This window comes from Artemia franciscana, chromosome 12 (genome assembly GCF_032884065.1).
Source record: "Artemia franciscana chromosome 12, ASM3288406v1, whole genome shotgun sequence".
NCBI classification, from domain to species: Eukaryota; Metazoa; Arthropoda; class Branchiopoda; order Anostraca; family Artemiidae; genus Artemia; species Artemia franciscana.
This window is the reverse complement of record NC_088874.1, coordinates 23,224,386-23,243,874: the sequence shown is the minus strand read 5'-3', so window position 1 is coordinate 23,243,874 and position 19,489 is coordinate 23,224,386. Positions and strand designations below refer to the sequence as shown.

Here is a 19,489-nt window from a genome sequence, read left to right as displayed (position 1 = left end):
TATATATATATATATATATATATATATATATATATATAGTTATATATAGCACAATCGATTTTGAATAGTTTGGTCATACAAATTAAAAAAGCTTGTAGTGGACGAGATAGGGAGATTAGCTAAGGTATCGAAGAGCCTTAAGACTGGAATGCTAAAAAATATTCGAAGTCAAACAACTGGGATGAACAAAAGCATTTCGATTCTTAGCTGATCTGTAAAAAGATTTTAGGCTCATTTTCGAGCAAGACCAGTTTTTTTCATATTTTTTCTGTACATACAGGTAATGTTGTCTCAGTAGTTTAGGGACATAAGTTCCAAACTTTTTAAGAAAAAAAGAATCGGTCCTTGGACGAACCAATATTTTGGAGACGAAAATATTTTTGCACTCTTATCCCTTTCCCTAACAAAATATTTTTTCCTTCCAAAAAAAAACTTTAGAAAAGGTTTATATATTACAGATACGCTATTTTGACACCCTAGGTGAATTCGCTGTCTTTTTATTAATCTAACTACTTCACCGTGAACAGATTTGAAGTCCCACTGGAGCTAATTGAACCGGAGCTTTTAGGTGGATGGGAGGCACGCATTTGCTGGCCCCCTACATTTCACTCTAAACACAAAAAAGAGGTCTCCCCCCATGCATAACAAGTTTTAGACCAATCCTTAAAAAAAAGTTTTGAATACGTCGCGTATGCCATTTTGATAGCCCGGATACATAGTTTCTTTTAATTTACCTATGACCCTTCCCCAAGTCAAATTTAAAGGTACACTTAGTTCTCTGGGACCCTTTGAAAACTTCAACTTGGTCCCCAAAGTTGTCCCTGCGGTAATACAAATACACTATTTAGATAAATAGAGTACATATGATTACTCTCAACCTATGTCGCTATTTCACCGGCAATATATCCTAGTCCAACAACGACTCACAGTGCCAAATATTCTACACAGATTAGACATCAAAATCTATAAATTCTTCTTCTCTACACCCTCTCTCAAATTAAAGATTCAAGATTCAATTACCCCCTCCCAATGAAACTCCCTGGAAGTTTCAACTTGATTCCCGAAGTTATCTCAAGATATTTCGTATGCACAGTTTTGATCACCCGGTAACACACAGTTTCTTTTAATTTACCTTGATACTCAAATGTGTTAAATTATAAATTCCACTGGGGCTCATATTGTAAAAGCGTTTAAATGGATTGAAGAAGAAACATTCTTAGCACCCCTCCCCAAAAGCGATGATTCGAGGTCCACTTATACATCCCACACTCTATGGAAGTTTCAACTTAATACCCAAAGTCATTCCCGAAATTTTATAGATGCGCCATTTCGTTGCGCCATTTCGCGTCTTTTGGTTACCTTTCTATTTAGACTTGAATATATTTGAATTCCCATAGGGGATTATTCTGCAAAAACATTTGGTTGGATCGGATACCTAAGATAAGAGACTGAACTTAAGATCAGACTTAAGAAAGTCTTATTAAAAAAAAGGCTTAATGAGCATGGTTGTCCTACAATCACTTTAATCAGCGACCAGTCAACACTAATCGCAGCCTACGTGGCCAAAAGAAAGTTTTTCGCCCTTTTCTGGGCCTCTGCCCCCCATTATAGAAAAAATGGTCGATTCTTTGACCCAGAGAATGAGCTCTGGAAATTTTGAGTAATGGCACACCCAAAAACTACAAGTATGATATTTTGAAAACCTGGAAATTGCCCATTGATTTAGTTATATTCTCTCAGAGTCCTCTTTAGTTCTAGGCAATTCAAAGCCTAGTCCCTTCCCCCCTCAACACTTCCTGAAAGTTTTAACTTGATACCACACGTCATTCCCGAGATATTGCGGATACGCCAGTTTGATAACCTGGCAACAGTATTTTTCGCTTGTTTTTTATTTAGTTTCTTTTGACTTACCGCGCTACTTAACTGTGCGCTACTTAACCGAGCATAATCTCTTAGGTGGTTATAGTGCAAAATATTTTTGTAGATCAGAGAAAAAATTGTTTAGTCCCTTCTGCCTCCCTCCAACACAAAATTTTTAGTCCCCTTGCGCACCCTTTCCCTACCTTACCGATACCTGAACATTTTAATTTCATCTCCTACTCCGTTTTCGACATCTTTTAGATATACTATTTTGATTACCTAGATAAAAATTATGGCTTTCGATCTACCTCTGATCTCTCCCCATATCAAAATTTGAAATCCAATATCATCCACCCCAATACTCGCTCGAAGTTTGAGCTTGATCCCCGTAGCTATTCCTGAGATTTTTAACACAGTTTGAAAACTCGGGTGCACATGGGTTTTCTTCTTTTCTCAAATACAATTATTGTTTCCATAGTAACTAGAGAAATCCTGCGAAAATTGGCGTAGCAAACGATTCCTAAGATAAAACCTTGTCGCCTTTTCTTCTAAAGTCTATCAGTGAACAATGGGTGATATGCATAATAAAGGTTATGGAGGTAATGACAATCCCAAAAAGTATACTTATTAGATTCTTTCAACGTTTCTGAGTAAAAAAAAATTATCGCAAACTATCTAATATCATTGTAGTTTTAGGAGGGGGTAGGATAGCAGAAAAGTGCACAGGAGGGAGCCTGGTTGTACTAGAATCACTTTAATCAGTGACCAATCACCTCTAATCACAGTCTACGTGGTCAACAGAAAGTTTTTGGCCCATTTCTGGGCCTCCTCCCTTACAGAGCAAAATGGTCTATTCTTTGACCCAGAGAACGAGCTCTAGAAATTCTGAGTAATCGCACATCAAAATCAAATAAGCCCCTTTATCCATTATAAACCCATATGTCAACAATTGGCAGTTTGGATCAATCATAGCTCTTACTCCAGTGTCTATGGGGAGAAGCAGGCCATCTCCGTAGGACTGAATTCTTCGATAATTTTGAACAAAATGGCCACCTGAATTTAAATCGTATGTCTTAGGGGGGGGGGGTGGCGGAGCTGGGTAGAAATAAGGGCGTGGAAGTAGGGCTGAATGCCCTCAAACCACTTTAAACTCTTAAAAAAACACGAGACTTTTAATTTTTCGGTAGAATGAGCCCCCTCCGAAATTTCTGTGAACACCATTTCCATACGAGGTGGTGGCGAAAAATAATAATAATTCATTGCAGGCATGCGGCGCTTTACTTAGGCAATGCTACTCCTGCTATGAGACTTTTGACTGGAATAAAGTTGTGTACCACATTTGATTAGATGCCCCCCCCCTTCCACTACCAACACGCACAAAAATCCAGGATATAGCTTTGATTACTGCTTAGATTTTTTCTTCTTGTATAAAAAAAATGCTTAAAATACAGTTATAGTTATTAACAAGACATAAAAATATTCTTAGCAACTAAACAAGTGCTTCAAAATTTACCAAAGGACTTTTTTATCGAAAAAAAACTAAAATAGGAGGTCCCCTTGTGGTCAAACGACTGGCAGGTCCAAGTCCCATGGCTAAGGCAAGTTGTGGATGATAGGCGTTCTTTATTTTAATTTTGTCGCCAAGGATTATTTGATAGTTAACAATATAGTCATGTTAATGATTTGAAACATGTTTAAGAATGTTGTTATAATACTGCAAGTAATACTCCCTGTGCATTTCATGAAAACATTGTGGAAACTTCAACAAATGATCTAATAGGAATGATATTACGGCTGAGCAGTTCCTCAACGTTTCAGATTTCAGCTGTCCTAGGTAACTGCAACTTTTAGAAATGGACTTAAGGCTCAAACTAAGGCGTGGGAAGGAATGATCAACCTGTTCCACCAGAACATTGACCTACTGTAAACTCGGAAAAATTGCTGTGCTACGTGACTAATATTCCCAGTAGTCGAATATAGCCCATACTAGGATCTGCATAAGTAATTCAAATTCCTTTTTTTTTTCTTCCCTATTGTCAGAAATATTCCTAGAAAGACGTATGTGATTGCTTTAACTTTAAATAGAGACCAAGCTAGGCTGAAAATTTAACTCAGTTTCACAGAACCCTCTTTCCATGGCCGAGGGAAGGCAGAATTCAAGCCAAAATTTCTCCCTTTTTGTTTCTTATAATTTCGCTGTGTTTATTTGTTGTTTGAGTTAGTTCATTTTTTTATTATTATTATTATTTTACCAAGGAGAAAGTTTTAAGAGAAGAGCAGTGTGGCTTTAAGAGGGGGAGAGGATACGTAGGCCAAATTTTTACTCTAAAATTAATAATTGAGAAGTGCCTGGGTCATCAAACCCCTTTAGTCCCCAGTTTTATATGTTATGAGTAAGCATTTGATACACCTGATAGAAGAACTTCAGCCTGGGTCATCAAACCCCTTTAGTCCCCAGTTTTATATGTTATGAGTAAGCATTTGATACACCTGATAGAAGAGCTTCAGCGAAGGTCCTATCCTTATACGATTTACCAGATAAATACATTAGAGTGATATACAATAATAACTATACTGCAGTTAAGGTAGGAAGTGAGGTTAATGGCTGGTTTTGTATTAAATCAAGAGTTAAGCAGGATTGCGTCTTATCCTGCTTGCGGTGGAGCACAGTAACAGCAGTGAGAGCACGAAATAAATTGGGGAAGTAAAACTCTAGATTATGCTGATGATTTAAACATCCTAGATGAAAATGTTAGCAGAATGAATAAACTTTTAGAGGTTTTGCTGGTTCAGGGTGCAAGAATAGGTCTGAAAATTAATACTATGAAGACTAAATTGCTAAAACTAGGAATACGTGATGGTTATGTTGGGTAACAAGAAGACCAATCAAGTGGGAAGCTTAAATTACCTAGGTAGTATCATAGGCAGCGCAATAACGCTGCCTAAGTGAAGAGCGATGTGGGCACAATGTACAATTATTTTTTTTTTAATAGTCGAAAGTGATCAAAGGGCAAATGATCCCCCTCCCACGTCCACCATTTCCCCAAGCACATTTAATCAAAATTATGAGATAGCATTTTGTTCAATGTAGTTGAAAGATCCGGAAATTATGTCTTTAAGAATGCCCCTCAGTCCCCAGGACAAGGATTGTAAGTTATACCCTGGGTGCATTTAAGTAGAGTAATCATATAATTTGGAGGGGGATCAGTGCATTGCTAGCCAGAGGTTTTAGTGCCCTTTTTGATATTCAGAGTGAACGAGGGTGGTTATCCCCCCACAAACCTCGTATTTCCCACAATGCATCTGATAAAACTTTGAGTAGGCCATTTGTTGTCGCAGAAAATTAAAAAAGAGCTCATTCAACTGAAAATTGAAAGGGCTAACGCCCTTTTTAATGGTCAAAAGTGATTGGAGGGCAACTAACCCTCGCCCCACACCCACCATTTCCCCAAAGACATCCAATCAAAATTTTGAGGTAGCCTTTTCGTTCAACATAATTGAAAGGTCCAGAAATTATGTCTTTGAGGATGACACCCCCCACAGCCCTCAGGACAAGGGTTATCAGCTATGCCCTAGGGGCACATAATGTATATATAGAAAATGTGATCGTAAAACCCAGGAATAGGCTCATTTGATTGGAAATCAGATCATCTAGAGCCCCTTTTAAGATTCAGAGTGATCGAAGGGTGGTAACCACCTCCACACCTCGTAATTTCCAGGAATGCATCTGATAGAAATTCCGAGATGGCCATTTGTTGTCGTAGAAACTTTAAACACAGCTCATTCGATTGGAAATTGAAAGGACCGGCGCTCTTTGGAATGGTCAAAAGTGATTAGAGGAGAACTAACCCCCTCCCACAACCACAATTTCCTCAAACACATCCAATTAAAATGTTGAGATAACCGTTTTGTTCAACGTAGTTGAAAGGTCCAGAAATTATGTCTTTGAGGTTGACAACCCCCATACAGCCCTCAGAGCAATGGTTGTAAGTTATACCCTGGGGGCATATAAGGTACATATAGAATGGGTGCTCGTATAAACTTCGGAAAGGGATCTTTGGATTGGTGGTTCTCAAGTTCTATTGCTCTTTTTAAGATTCAGAGTTATCGGCGGGTTCATACGCCCCCCCACACCTCATTCCTTTCCGAAATGCATCTTCTCAAGACACAATTATGCCTTCTCAAGACCAGAACACAATTTGCACTTTACTGAAAACAAAATACGTTTGAAATGTTTTCATCTTTCTTACTTTCATAAATGAAAAAATTTCAGAACCTTAACGAAGAAATGTCAGTATATGTCAATTTAACTGACAATCCATGATCATTTGTTATTTTTTTTAGTAAAGCGCAAATTGTGTTCTGGTTTTGAGAAGGCATAGGGGTTATCAGCCCTACTCATGTTAATTTTTGCTCATTTTGAGTTTGACTCGGCTATCTATTGCAATTTCTGTTCTTTTTGAGTTTCATTTATTTATTGCTAATGATTTGTGGTACTTATAACCTTGGGAGATTATCTGACTTTATTTTTGCTCATTCTTTGCTTAATGCAGCTCTTTACTTTTCTTTGAAAAACTTGTCTTGTGGAAACGGTTTTCCTTAAATTAACTATTAGTAAAGACAGTGGTTGCAGTGAAGATGTTAAAAGTAGAATAGCCAAGGCCCATGGTATTTTTTCAGAGTCGAAAAAAGTTTGGAGAATAAAAAGGTAGGTCTTTAAACCAAGACTAGAATACTGGGAGCTACAGTGGTGACAGTGGTCAAATATGGTTACAAAAGGGTTTTTCGAGGGGGTGACCAAAAAACTTTAAAAAACACGTCAGAAATATGTTTATATTCAATTTTGCTAAGTTTTACGAGTCAGATAAACATTTCAGGAGGGGGGGGGGGTTAAACCCCCTACCCCCCTTCTGGATACGGCTTTGGATCCATGTTAAATTCCACTTATACCATGACATGAATAAACCTTTCAGGAAGGGATATCCTATGTTTCATAGAAGTTTATCTGCGTTAAGTTCTTTCAACTGAAATATACTACAAAATAACAAAAAAAAAAAAAAAAAAAAAAATAGATTTTACACTCACCTCAGCAGCCTTTTTCAATAATTCTGCTGTCAATCTACTTCGCTTTTCTATCCTTGCCTTAACTTGGGCAAGTTTGATGATTGATTCGAATGCAAAGAACAAGTTTGTCTCAACCAAAGCCTTGAATAAATATGACTAATAAGCAAAAATTAAGTCTTAAACTCGTCATGAACAAAAAAATGAATAGGCCAAGAGTATTATTTAAAAAGTCCAGTGATTACAAACAATATAAGTTAAATTTACACATGCCTCCAAAAATTTGGCCATGTGACTGTTTACTGGAATTTTCACAGATTTTGTGTATTTTGGGTTCCCATTGAGAAAATTAAGTTTATGCTTTTTTAAGTAACATATTTTGCAGTGCCAAACACAGCAAGAGCATCAACTATTCAGCAAGTACTCTATCTTCTGTTCAGTTTAACAACCAGGTTTTATTGAAAAACAGGTTGGAAAATAACAAGCTGTCTGAAAAATGTGGTTTTATTCTACTGTCTATGATTCTATGGAGTCTGAAAATTATAGTTTGATTCTACTGTCTGGTTTGATTCTATTGTCTAATATCGTTTGGTCGTGTTGAATGAACAATTTTGAAAATCCGAAAATAGCACTTCTGGGCAATTGAGCTATGGCAAACACAAAAAACATGACATCAACAAATTGGTGAAAAGAGTTCAAAAGAAAATATTTATAAGAAGTGTGTGCTCGATGGATTGGCAAAGATCTGAATAGAGTGAGGTGAAGGAGGGGCATGGCTAGGTGTACTAGCCTCAGGTGGCTTGTGCTGAGCAGTTACAATTACTTAGATCTTTGTATACAGGAACCAACACATTTCATTGATGAGCTCAGAGGGATATGCAGCACTGAAGAAAGATATAATCTAAGTAATACTTCCAATGTACTTCCTACTTCCTCTAATCAGAGCAAGCTATGTGCTCTGATATTTGTCTTAGAAACTTGACAAACTGTGGCACACAGAAAGAAAGCACGCTAGACAGAAGTGATTGGATGTACTATTAGAACAAAGTCATCAACCAACACATTTCATTGATGAGCTCAGAGGGATATGCAGCACTGAAGAAAGATATAATTCAAGTAATATTTCCAATGTGCTTCCTCCTTCCTCAAATCAGAGCAAGCTATGTGCTTTGATATTTGTCTTAGAAACTTGACAAACTGTGGCACACAAAGAGAAAGCACGCTAGACAAAAGTGATTGGATGTACTATTAGAACAAAGTCATCAACACCACACCAAACCTTCCCTCTAAAGGTAACAGTTAGTTTTCGGCCACATTAGTAGATATTAAAGGCCATATTTCTGGGAGGTATGCAATTATTTTTTCTATTCTTTTTCTAGCTATTGTTGATTACAAGAAAGAAATCAAATAGGAAAAAAATAGAGGCTACCTTTTAATTCCAAATTCGTTACACTTTCCAAATATAATAGTCACTAATATACTGTCACTATCACTAATATACTTTTTAAACTAGTTCAGAGATCAGATAAGCCCGACCCCCATACCCACTAAAAAAACTTACTGACAATATTTTATTCCAAAGCTTAAAGAAGCTGACCCCTGGCCCTCCCTGTATCACCCAACCCCCTCCCTGGACTTACTTAAAATATTTTATTCTAAAATTACTGGAACTCACCCCTGATCCTCCATGACAGGACTCCCCTCCCCCTCCCAAAAAAAACTACAAACAACTGATTAGTGATATTTTATTCCAAATCTTATGGGACCTGATCCCAGGTCCTTTATGGCCTGATACCCCTCCCTCCTTAAAAAAAATATCAATGGTAAATCATTGGAGCTGACCCCTGGCCCTCCCTCCATGGCCTAACCCTCATCCCACCCAAAACTTATTAACAATATTTCATTCCAAAAATCATAGGAATTCAGTTTGATTTTATTAGCTCTTTCTGAAACTGTTCAAAACACCTATTCTCTTCACTACAAACAAGAGTCACCAAATACAATAGCACTGCAGTTATGCACTTTTTCCCCTGATGGGGCCAGGTATAGCCATAGGATGTATATAAGTGTTTGCTAATATTCTTGGATTGCTATTTGATGTTGATTCAACATAGTAAATAAATTGCTTCCAAAGAAATAATCAGTTACCCTATTTCTTGGTAAAATTCTAGTTAATTGACTTCTTGCTATCTCAGAAAGGGTTTAGGTTAGGAAAATGAAACTTTCAGGAATGAATCAACAGACTAAAGTATGTCCCAAGAAGGTATTTTGAAGTAACTACCTCTACTCCTTCTCCATCTAGAGGGCCTTGACCTTTGATGACCTTTAAAAACATGTGTGTTATAAAAGTGAAACCTTGCAAAATAGATCTTCTGCTTAATCGAAGTACAATGAAATTGTTTTCAGCTTCATAACTTTGCTCAATTCCATTTTAAAAGGTTTTAAAGATATGCAAATACATTTGCTAAATTTTGAAAAAAAAAACAAAAAACATTGATATGGCTCAGAATTCTACTCAAATAACAGAAATTGTTTTTCAGAACTAAAGGCAGAGAAAAAGCAACTAGTAACTGAAAATTAAGTTAAAATCTTGTTTTGTCAAAATTTCAATAGGTAGACACGTCATGTAGGCAAATTTCAGGGCCCTCTAGAGGGAGGAGTGGAGGTGGGTACTTTAAAACACCTTCCCAGTATATACTTTAGCCTGTAGACCCATCCCTGAAAGTTTCATCTTCCTAACCTAAACCCTTTCTAAGATAGCAAGAAGTCAATTAACTAGAATTTTACCCTATTTTTTTGTAATAAACTAGGTGAGCAGGCATGACTGTTGTTATGGCTGTTGTATCTAGAGTAAATTTAATCTCATTTCTCTCCTCCTACTGTTGTAAGAAAAGGGAACTACTATATTACTGATACACTGTTTGAATAGCCCAATGAACATGACTGTTCATGCTCTTACCAATGAACATATGAAATATCTGACCTCTCCCCCCAAGATGTTTGTCTGACTCATAAAAAAGTAACAAAAATGAATATGCACATTTTGGTAATTGTCTAGATAGCTACTTGGAGATGAGGAAACATGTTAAGAAAACAATTCTTACTTAATAATATGCAGAATAATCATAGTCAACACATTTTCTTGCAGCCAAGCTACATTTAACCCTAACCCCCTATTATACAAATAGATGGCCTACATTATACATTTTTCAATGCTTGATACCATATGTAACTTGTTTTTCTAGTTTTTGTTTCATCACAGTAGCCTAGATCCAATTTACAGGTGCAATGGTTAAAACAGTCAAGACATATTCTGAGACTAGATAGGAAATATATAATTTGGGCTATATATTTGCACATCAGGGAGGATTGGGGGTAAAGTGTAACAGGGCTGCATGCAAAATATGCAAAAGATAGGAAATAAAACTGTAGGAAAAGGATTGAACAGGAATCCTGCATATTTCAAAGTAAAAATTGTTTTCTTAATATGTTTCCTTATCTCTAGCTGGCTATCTAGGCAAATACCCAAATTTTAGATGTTTTTTTACAAAGTTTTTTTGAAGCCCCCCCCCCCCTGAAAAAATCCATGATGCAACCCTGTTGTTGATTCAGACAACAAGATATATATTACATTAACAAAATGGTGAATCAAAGGAAAAGACAAAAATCTGCAGTATATATTGGGTACTCACCCCCCTAATAACCCCTCTTACACAACCACCCAAACCCTTGCTGACAACTTCCTAACTCAGATAATAATGCAACCCACTAGATTTAAACATTCACAACAACCATCATTACTAGACCTCCTTATTACAAATGATCCTGAGAGGATTACTTCCACTTGTTACCTTCCAGCTATTGGTGCAAGTGACCACATATGCATAATGAATGACATTAATATTAACCATAGTCGTGATGGTAAACTTAAGAGAACTTTTACCAATTATGCTTTGATCCATGAAGAACTAGCTAATATAAATTGGGATGAGGAATTATCAGATGAGACAGATGTTGAATCTAGTTGGAATCATTTTAAGTCTACTTTACTAGGTGCATGTAGGAAGCATACAAAGGTTTATTGGTCAGATAAACCAAAAACTCTTCCATACCTTCCCAGGAATATTAAGGAAATTATCAGAAAGAAAAATAGAGCATGGAATAAATATCTAAAATGCAAGTGTGACAACCATCACAACAAATACACCATGCTCCAAAACAAGCTGAGAAACATGACAAGAAAATTTATCCAACACCATGAAGAATCTATTGCAAATGACTCAAAGAAAAACCCCAAAAAATTCTGGTGTTATGTTACAGCCAACAACCCTTCCCGTCAACACACCAACAGGCTAAAAAAATCAGATGGCTCCAGTACTACTGACCCAAAAGAAATTGCTGATTGCATGAATGCCAGCTTTTGCACAAACTTCACCTCTAAGCCACCTGGCATTACACTCCCAAATATATATATATATATATATATATATATATATATATATATATATATATATATATATATATATATATATATATATATATATATATATATATATATATATATATATATATCATGCAACTAAAATTTTGGATATGGGTAAACTGGTTGACATTATCTTACTTGACCAAGCCAAAGCCTTTGACAAAGTTGAACACTCATACCTGATGCTGAAGCTTAATGCTTACCAGGTGCATGAGGATGTGATTGATTGGATTGGAGCATTCCTAACTGGTAGATTTCAACATGTTATGATCTACACTGATAATGATAATCCAGTTTTCTCCTTCACTTCCCTGGTTATAAGCAGCATCCCACAGGGAACCATCCTTGGGCCAACGTTTTTCAGCATATATATTAATGACTGTACAACTTATCTATGCAACCTTTTAACATTATATGCTGATGACTGTAAGCTCACTGGGCCTGCTGAAACTGAAGAAGAAAGAGCCTGCATTCTGCTGGACCTCCATAGGCTATCCTCCTGGTCATCATCTTGGGCCCTACAATTCAATGCAACTAAATGCAAGTTACTGCACTTTGGGTACAATAACCCCCACCATCCCTACCATATAGGGTGTGACCAGTTAGAAGCAGTTGCCAAGGAGAGAGACTTAGGTGTCATTGTGGGCAAAGATTTAAAATTCCTCAGCCATACTCAGGCTCTGGTTGCAAAAGCTATTCAAGCTCTCTGACTCATTAAGTGCTCTTTTGTAACCAGAAAGCTATGTGTGGTTACAAAACTTTATAAATCCCTTGTCTGTCCCCACCTTGAGTTTGGCTTGACTTTGGCCTTTCCCCAAAATAAAATGGACACAAGAGCCCTTGAAAGTGTCCAAAGGAAAGCAACCAAACTGGTCTGTGGCTTAAATAATGTCCCTTACCAGGATCACCTAAGATCTCTGAGACTTCCAGAGATGTGATCATGGCATGCAAAATTTTTAAATCCAGTCACCTGAACCAGATCTTCACCCCCTCCCTAGCTAACAATTCAAGAGGTCACAGTCTAAAGCTTTACCTGCCTGGATATTGGAGAAGGGAATGACATGGCTTCTTTTCTATTCAAGTGGTCCCCCTCTGGAATAGCCTATCTGAGTCTACCATCCAAGCTGAGACTCACCACTTCTTCAAGGCTGGAGTCGACAGGGACTGGGAAAGGGCTGAGTGGAGGCTGGACTGGGAAGCTAAGCCAATACAATTACATCACTCACCACCAGCAAGAACTAGCCTACAGGAGGATCTACCACTTTATCTTGCTGGCAAATGCAATTTAAGGTAATTTAAGGCAATGGATACCTTTGCGTAATGAACTTTAGCCTGTAGATCTATCTTTAAAAATTTTATTTTTAGCCCAACCACTTTTTAAGAAAGTAAAAAGGACCTAAAATAGAATTTTACCATTCTATATACTGCAAAGAAAAATTATTTTGTTAATATTTTTAGTTCTCAATAGCCCCAATTCTAGACTTATAGGCTACTTAGGCTAGGAATAATAGGCAAAGGCCTACCTAAGTTGGTATTTATTATTGTTTTGAGAAATTTTTAGAATTTTAATGTTTCCTTAAAAATATTCCCTGATCTTAAGAATCATATAAAAGTTAAACACAGCATAAAACTTAATTTAGACCATGCTAACATAGGCCTAACTTAAACCCAATTTTGAGCATAAATTTACCAAAAGCAATGATTGTACTGAGGAGTTGTCTTTCAATATCTTATTATTCTTCTTTCTAATGGCTTGCTTCGTTGCTCCTTCCGCGAAACTAGGTCTTGAAAACTTTCTGACTTTCATGTCAAGGCGTGGATGTTTAACATTGCAACAGTCAAGTAACAAATAAATTTGAAATTTCGAACTATTTTAAGTCCCTCTTCGTAGATGATGAATTTTAAAATAATGTAGATGGCTCGAATGCTTGATTCAAATGACTAGGATTTTCGCTGGCTTAGTATCATAGCACATTGCTCTAAAATGGAATTAAATAAAAAAAAAACTAGTTTTTTTAACTGAAAGTAAGGAGCGAAACTAAAACTTAAAACGAAAATAAATTACTCCGTATATGAAATGGGTTGTCCCCTCCTCAACGCCTCGCTCTTTACGCTAAAGTTTTTAATTGTTTTAAAAAGTAGAACTGTGGCAAAGAGTCAAACTTTAGCGTAAAGAGCGAGGGATTGCGGAGGGGACAAACCATTTAGGTCACGCCTAAACTGGGAGGCACGCCGAACTTGAGCAGGATAAACTCGGTGACCTAAGATCTTACATTTTATTCTGAAAACTGATAGGACAAACGGAAGCTCAGTTTCACCCACTAACAAACTCCACATAGAAAGGCTAAATCCTCCCTTTTGTGACGTGTAAACAGCATTAAACTCTCGTTTCCTGCGATGCCGCTTCTCTTTTCCTCCATATCTGCCGACAGAGAGGACGTCAAAGCCGGTTAGACCAGACGCTCTAGGGGCTACACACACAGCAGTAATCTCAACATGTCTAGTAATCAGTGTTTCCACTTCATGATGGTAAGTTTTCCGTTCTGGTAGACCAAAAATCCGTAAAATTCCGACGACTGAGAACGAAAAATCCGTCAAATTTTCCGTTAAAAAATCTTAAAAATCCACAAAAAAATCTTCTCAAATAGAACTCTTGTGGTAAACAATTGTTACAAGCAGAACAGTGTGGTCTGTTGAAATACTTCCCGGAGTTCAGCTGCCCTTAGGAAAGATTCCACCAGATCCATGGGCAATCAAACGAGAAAAAAAGCTAAAAATTTTATTTATTCGCCTCTTGAAAAAGGTGGTGTGAACGGGATAGATAAGAGGGTTGGAAAAATGATGCACTGGCTACTTGAATTTCATCTAAAATATCGTCAAGCCGAACTGCGGATCAGCAAGTGCGTTCTTACCCAGAGTGTTCTGTCGAGTTTACATCTCGTTTCTCCCTTTTTGGGTGTTTAATGTAACTAATGACCCCCCTACCTCCCACAAAGATGCCAAAATAGTTTTAAGACCGATGTTTAACAGTTCATGGGATTTTTTCATATAGTCCAGAATGTCGCCGAGTATCTCGTTGCCTGTAAATTCCTAAATGAATCCAGCAACTATCTCATTGTGAAAAGGAACACAACTTCATGAAACCAAGTGTGTCAGTGACACTTCTGCTTGAGTTGGACTAGAGTATATCTCGGAACGCTCATTTATCAGTCTATAGACTACGATTCCTATCTGATCGTGCAGCTCAAACATACAATATTTTATTAAGTGGTATACAAATCAGCCTGTTGTTTAAATTATTAGACAGCTAAGCTAACTCAGTAAAAATTGTCCTTTTATCGTGACAGACTACGATCTGCAGTTACTTTGGGCTAACAGAGCTCGAAGGATTTGATGTTTACGCACGGTAGACCTATTAGAACTCACGAAGGCCAATAACTCGGAAGCTAGCTCCTTTGAAAGCCTCTAAATTTTGAGAAAATACACGCTTCGTTTGCATCGCAGTCCTTAGCGAGATGGATGGGAGACGATTCCAAGAATCAATTTTGATGTTTTTTAGGACAATAAAAAAATGTTCAGCGACGGCGTATAAGAATGGCAGCGAAAGCAAATCACGGCCATGCCGTTTGCAAACCTTGGACTTCCAGTGGGAGTATTGATATCGGAAATCTTTTTCCAGAAGCCAAAAGTTTCAGTACTTTTCGGGAGGTCTGAGACCAGCATTTCCCGCCACTCGTCATGAAGGCTTTTAGCATTCCAGTTCAGAAGTTCGCATTTGAGAAGAAATTTTGATAGTTTTATTTGAGCTGTCGAGTCGGTGGCCATCACAGGGCCTAACAGATCAGCGTATACGAATATTTCGTCGTCAAATACGAATCTTTGCTGTATCTGCTTAATCACCTCGACGTAAAGACAACGGGCTGACAAATACACCAAATTAACAGAAAGGTCTTCAGTGCGAGTTCTTTGGTTTGACGGCAACATCTCCAGAGATTCACAGGCGGGTATCCCAAGATATAACTCTTCCAAAGCAAAGTATTCCCTGACATTTTCAGGGTTCAACTCTAGCGCAGACGTCACTCTGATGTAGGCTGCTTTCATAAAGTTTATTGACAATCTACGGATCAGTAGCTTCACTTCTGGCTGAATGATGGAATAGCGGTTTTTCGCTCTAAAAGATTTTGTTAAAATCATCGAATAACTCCAGAACATAGCTTTCAAATTCCAACTCGATTCTCAGAAGTGGATTAGCCAACTCCTTGCATAAATAAATCGCAGGAATCAACTTGACCTGATGACTCACTGCATAACTCACGGTTGCTTGAAGAGTAGATACGACTTGATCGTGTTAACCCCAAACCGGTTTCTGGACTGGATTAGGTGAGCTAATTAGTCCGGGAATCAACTATGGTTGAAAAATAGTCGGAACAGAAAACAACAAAGAAACAACAGTAAAGATTAATACTTAAAAAGATCAGTGTGATTTGAGAACAAGAACAACTAAGTTCAATTCTTATGTAAAATCTTAGAAAATCCGTCAAAAATCCGGAAATCCTACAGATCAAATTCTAATCCGTCGAAGAACCAAAAAATCCGTTTTTGACGGAAAAATCCGTCAAAGTGGAAACGCTGCTAGTAATGAACTTAAGACTTTCTTACTTATTGTTCCAAATCGCTCTTGACTATCGTTTCAAATGTAATAATGGTTGAAATACAAAGAAGGTTTTAGGTTTTATGTACATCCCTCTCGAGATTTTTTTTGAAGCAATTGGCTGTCACTCATTTTCAGAAGCCTCTTAAGTTCAGCTTTCTTTTGAGTTAAACCATTTTGCCAAATATTTTAAAGGTTTCAACCAATTTTCTTTTATTTTTTTTAGATTTGTTTCATATTTTTATTATTTTCCCGGGCTTATGCATATCCCAATCAGATTAGTTTTGAGAGCCACTTGCTGTCAATAAATTTCGGAAGCCTCTTAAGTTCAGCTTTCTTTGAGTAAAACCATTTTGCTAAATACTTCGAAGGTTTTAACCAATTTTTTCTATATTTTAACATTTGTTTCATATTTTTATTATTTTATCGGGTTTATGCATAGCCCACTCAGGTTTTTTTTAGAACCACTGGCTGTCACTCTATTTCAGAAGGCTCTAAAACTTAGCTTTCTTTGAGTTAAACCTTTTTGCTTTATATTTTGAGAAATTTGACCAGTTTTGTTTACTTTTAGTTTGATCAAACTTAGATTTGGGACATAGCTTTAGAAAACTAACCCTTTTTAGTGCTTGAGTATTTGATCGTGTTTTAAACTTTTTTTTTACATTCCTACACTGAGTGTGTGACTTTCCCATTGCGTTTCTGGGGCTTTCATCTTTCGAGGGGATTTCCTTTGCTGGTTCCTTTGTTAGCTGGTTCCTGGGGGATCCCAGACACATATCACTCTTTTCTCGTATTTTTGGTGGATAATATATATACGGACATTTCGACATTTTTGGGAAATTTTATTTACGAACTAGGACTACTGAAAACTTTGTTTGTTATCAATTTACAACAAACCCCATATTTTTAATAAGTCAAGCTCCTATATGCCCTATAATGTTTTATCCACCCCTTTGTCTTGTAAACATGTATGTTCCAGGGTGGCAATCCTACAGCCCAGTTCAAGGCTCACACAATGATTTCTATCATATTCCACTGACCGCCTCAGAGAATTAAAAACCCATAACAAACTATAAGAACAGATATCAAAATCCAGCTCCCAGACGCGTAATTCATTCGCGTAAGGACCGACCCGGCTCAATAGTAACCAAAAGTATAAGAAATTTTAATATCAATAGCTACATCAAAAGAATCGCATTTTAACGCTGATTTTAAATATATAAGTTTTATCAAGTTAATTATTTTCCCAAAGTTACCGGATCAAAACTCTGAGATAGCCATTTTATTCAGTGCAGTTGAAAAACCTTATAACTATGTCCTTGGGGACGACTTACTCCCCCACAGTCCCCATGGAAGGGGCTACAAGTTACAAACTTTGACCAGTGCTTACATATAGTAATGGTTATTGGGAAGTGTACAGACGATTTCAGGGGGATTTTTTTGGTGGGGGAGGGGATGAGAAGAGGGGGATATGTTGGGGGAACTTTCCATGGACGGATTTGTCATGGGGGAAGAAAATTTTCATGAAGGGAGCGCAGGATTTGCTAGCATTATTTAAAAACAACAATGAAAAAATAAATATGAAAGTTTTTTCAACTGAAAGCAAGGAACAGCATTAAAACTTAAAACGGACAGAAATTATTAAGCATATGGGTGGCTCACCTCCTCCTAACACCTCGCTCTTTACGCTAAAGTATTTTTAGTAATTTCAAATATATATTCTACGGCTTTTGTGATTCAGGGGTCATTCTTAAGAAACTGGGACAAAATTTAAGCTTTAATGTAAAGAGCGAGGCACTGACGAGAGGGTGAACTTCCTCATATACGTAATAAAAACATGAGAATACAGAAGTTCGTTACGTAAGCTAATTTGTAAGCTATGTATATCTTTTACTAATAAAAACATTCGTAAAAAATTAAAAGTTCTAGTTGGCTTTTTAAGTAACTAAAAAATCGGAGGGCAGCTAGGCCTCCTTCCCCGCTCCTTTTTTCTCATAATCATTCGATCAAAACTATGAGAAAGCCATTTAGCCAAAAAATAAATATGCAAATTTCGTTCTAATTATTCATCTGCGGAGAGCCAAAATCAAAACATGCATTGATTCAAAAACATTAAGAAATTAAATAAGAAAACAAGTTTTTTTTAACTGAAAGTAAGAGTGACATTAAAACTTAAAACGAACAGAAATTACTTCGTATATGAAATGGGCTGCTTCCTCATCAACACCCCACTCTTTGTAAAGTTTTTTACTGTTTTAAAAAGTAGAGTCAAACTTAAGGGTAAAGAGCGGGGTGTTGATGAGGAAGCAGCCCCTTTAATACGAAGTAATTTCTGTTCGTTTTAATTTTTAATGTCGGTCCTTACTTTCAGTTAAAAAAAATCTGTTTTTTTTTATTTAATTTCAGATAAGAGTAAACTTTAATTTCCTATTAGGATCGTAGCACTTTTTCGCAATTGTGAAACCTTGTCCAAAACCCCTGTTAAGTGCCCGGTGTGGGAAGGATCCTGATGGAACAATAAGGTTCAGGTTTATTACTTCAAAGCTAGTGAAACTCGGAAAAAGATGTTATATTAAAGAAATGGAAACATAAAATCTGGCTATAAGTTTAGGAATTATCTCGTTTTTAATCAAAGACGTTGTTAAAAGTGGACAAGCTTGTGAATTGCGTCAACTCGTAAATAGTGATTAAAGACCCTTTTTAAGTTTACATGATGCAATTTTTTTCTTTTTTAGCTTAAGGATCCAGCCAACTTTTCGCAGGTTATCCGTGGAATTTTTTTTTTTCACTCGTCTTTGAATAAAAAGGAGATAAATCCTAAACTTGTAGCCAGAAACCATGGCTTCATTCTTTACTATAATGCTTTTTTCCGATTTTCACTAATTTCAAAGTAATAAATGTGAACCTTTGTAATCCACCAAGGTCCTTCCAACACCGGCACTTGCAGGGGGTTTTGGACCGCCTTCTCTCTCATTCAATGTCTAAAAAACAGTGCACTTTCAGCGCTCTATAGCGACATTTTCTCTAGGGCGTCCTATTAATATTTTGGAGCATTTGAAAGATTTCCTCTGAAATGTTTTTTTATAGCTGAAAGAAGCAACCAAGTTTTCGCAAGATATTCAAGGAATTTTTTTCTCTTTCACCCGTCTTTGATTAAAATGGAGATAAATCCCTAAGCTTATAGCCTGATACGCTGTTTTCGTTCCTTGAATAATTTTTTTTCCAATTTTTACTAGCCTTGAAGAGATAAAACCTGAACTTTTCTATTCCAACAAAGTCTTTCCCACACCAGGCACTTCACTGGTGTTTTGGACAAGGTTTTTCAAATCCAAGACTGTGTTACGGTCCTAATACAACTTTTAAATAGATTGTCTCTGAATTGAATTGTGCCTCTTGGAATTGGACTCCTATATTTTATCAGATGTTTTTAATTC

At 36.9% G+C, this 19,489-nt stretch overlaps 2 protein-coding genes across 15 annotated transcripts in view; both read right to left on the bottom strand.

Moving 5' to 3' along the window:
- The window catches only part of LOC136033877 (reticulocalbin-2-like), a 61,165-nt gene extending 47,864 nt beyond the window's left edge, over window positions 1-13,301 (bottom strand). The window contains exons 1-2 of one of the 3 annotated variants that reach the window (XM_065714849.1): window positions 13,095-13,301; window positions 6,946-7,065 (exon numbers count right to left, since the gene is read on the bottom strand). The gene's annotated coding sequence lies outside the window, so the exon portion shown is untranslated. The remainder of the gene's footprint in view (window positions 1-6,945; window positions 7,066-13,094) is intronic. The other 2 variants (XM_065714851.1, XM_065714850.1) reach the window with 2 other exon arrangements.
- LOC136033883 (uncharacterized) overlaps window positions 1-19,489 on the bottom strand; it is a 611,411-nt gene that overhangs the window by 442,108 nt on the left and 149,814 nt on the right. The gene's annotated exons all lie outside the window — the stretch shown is intronic.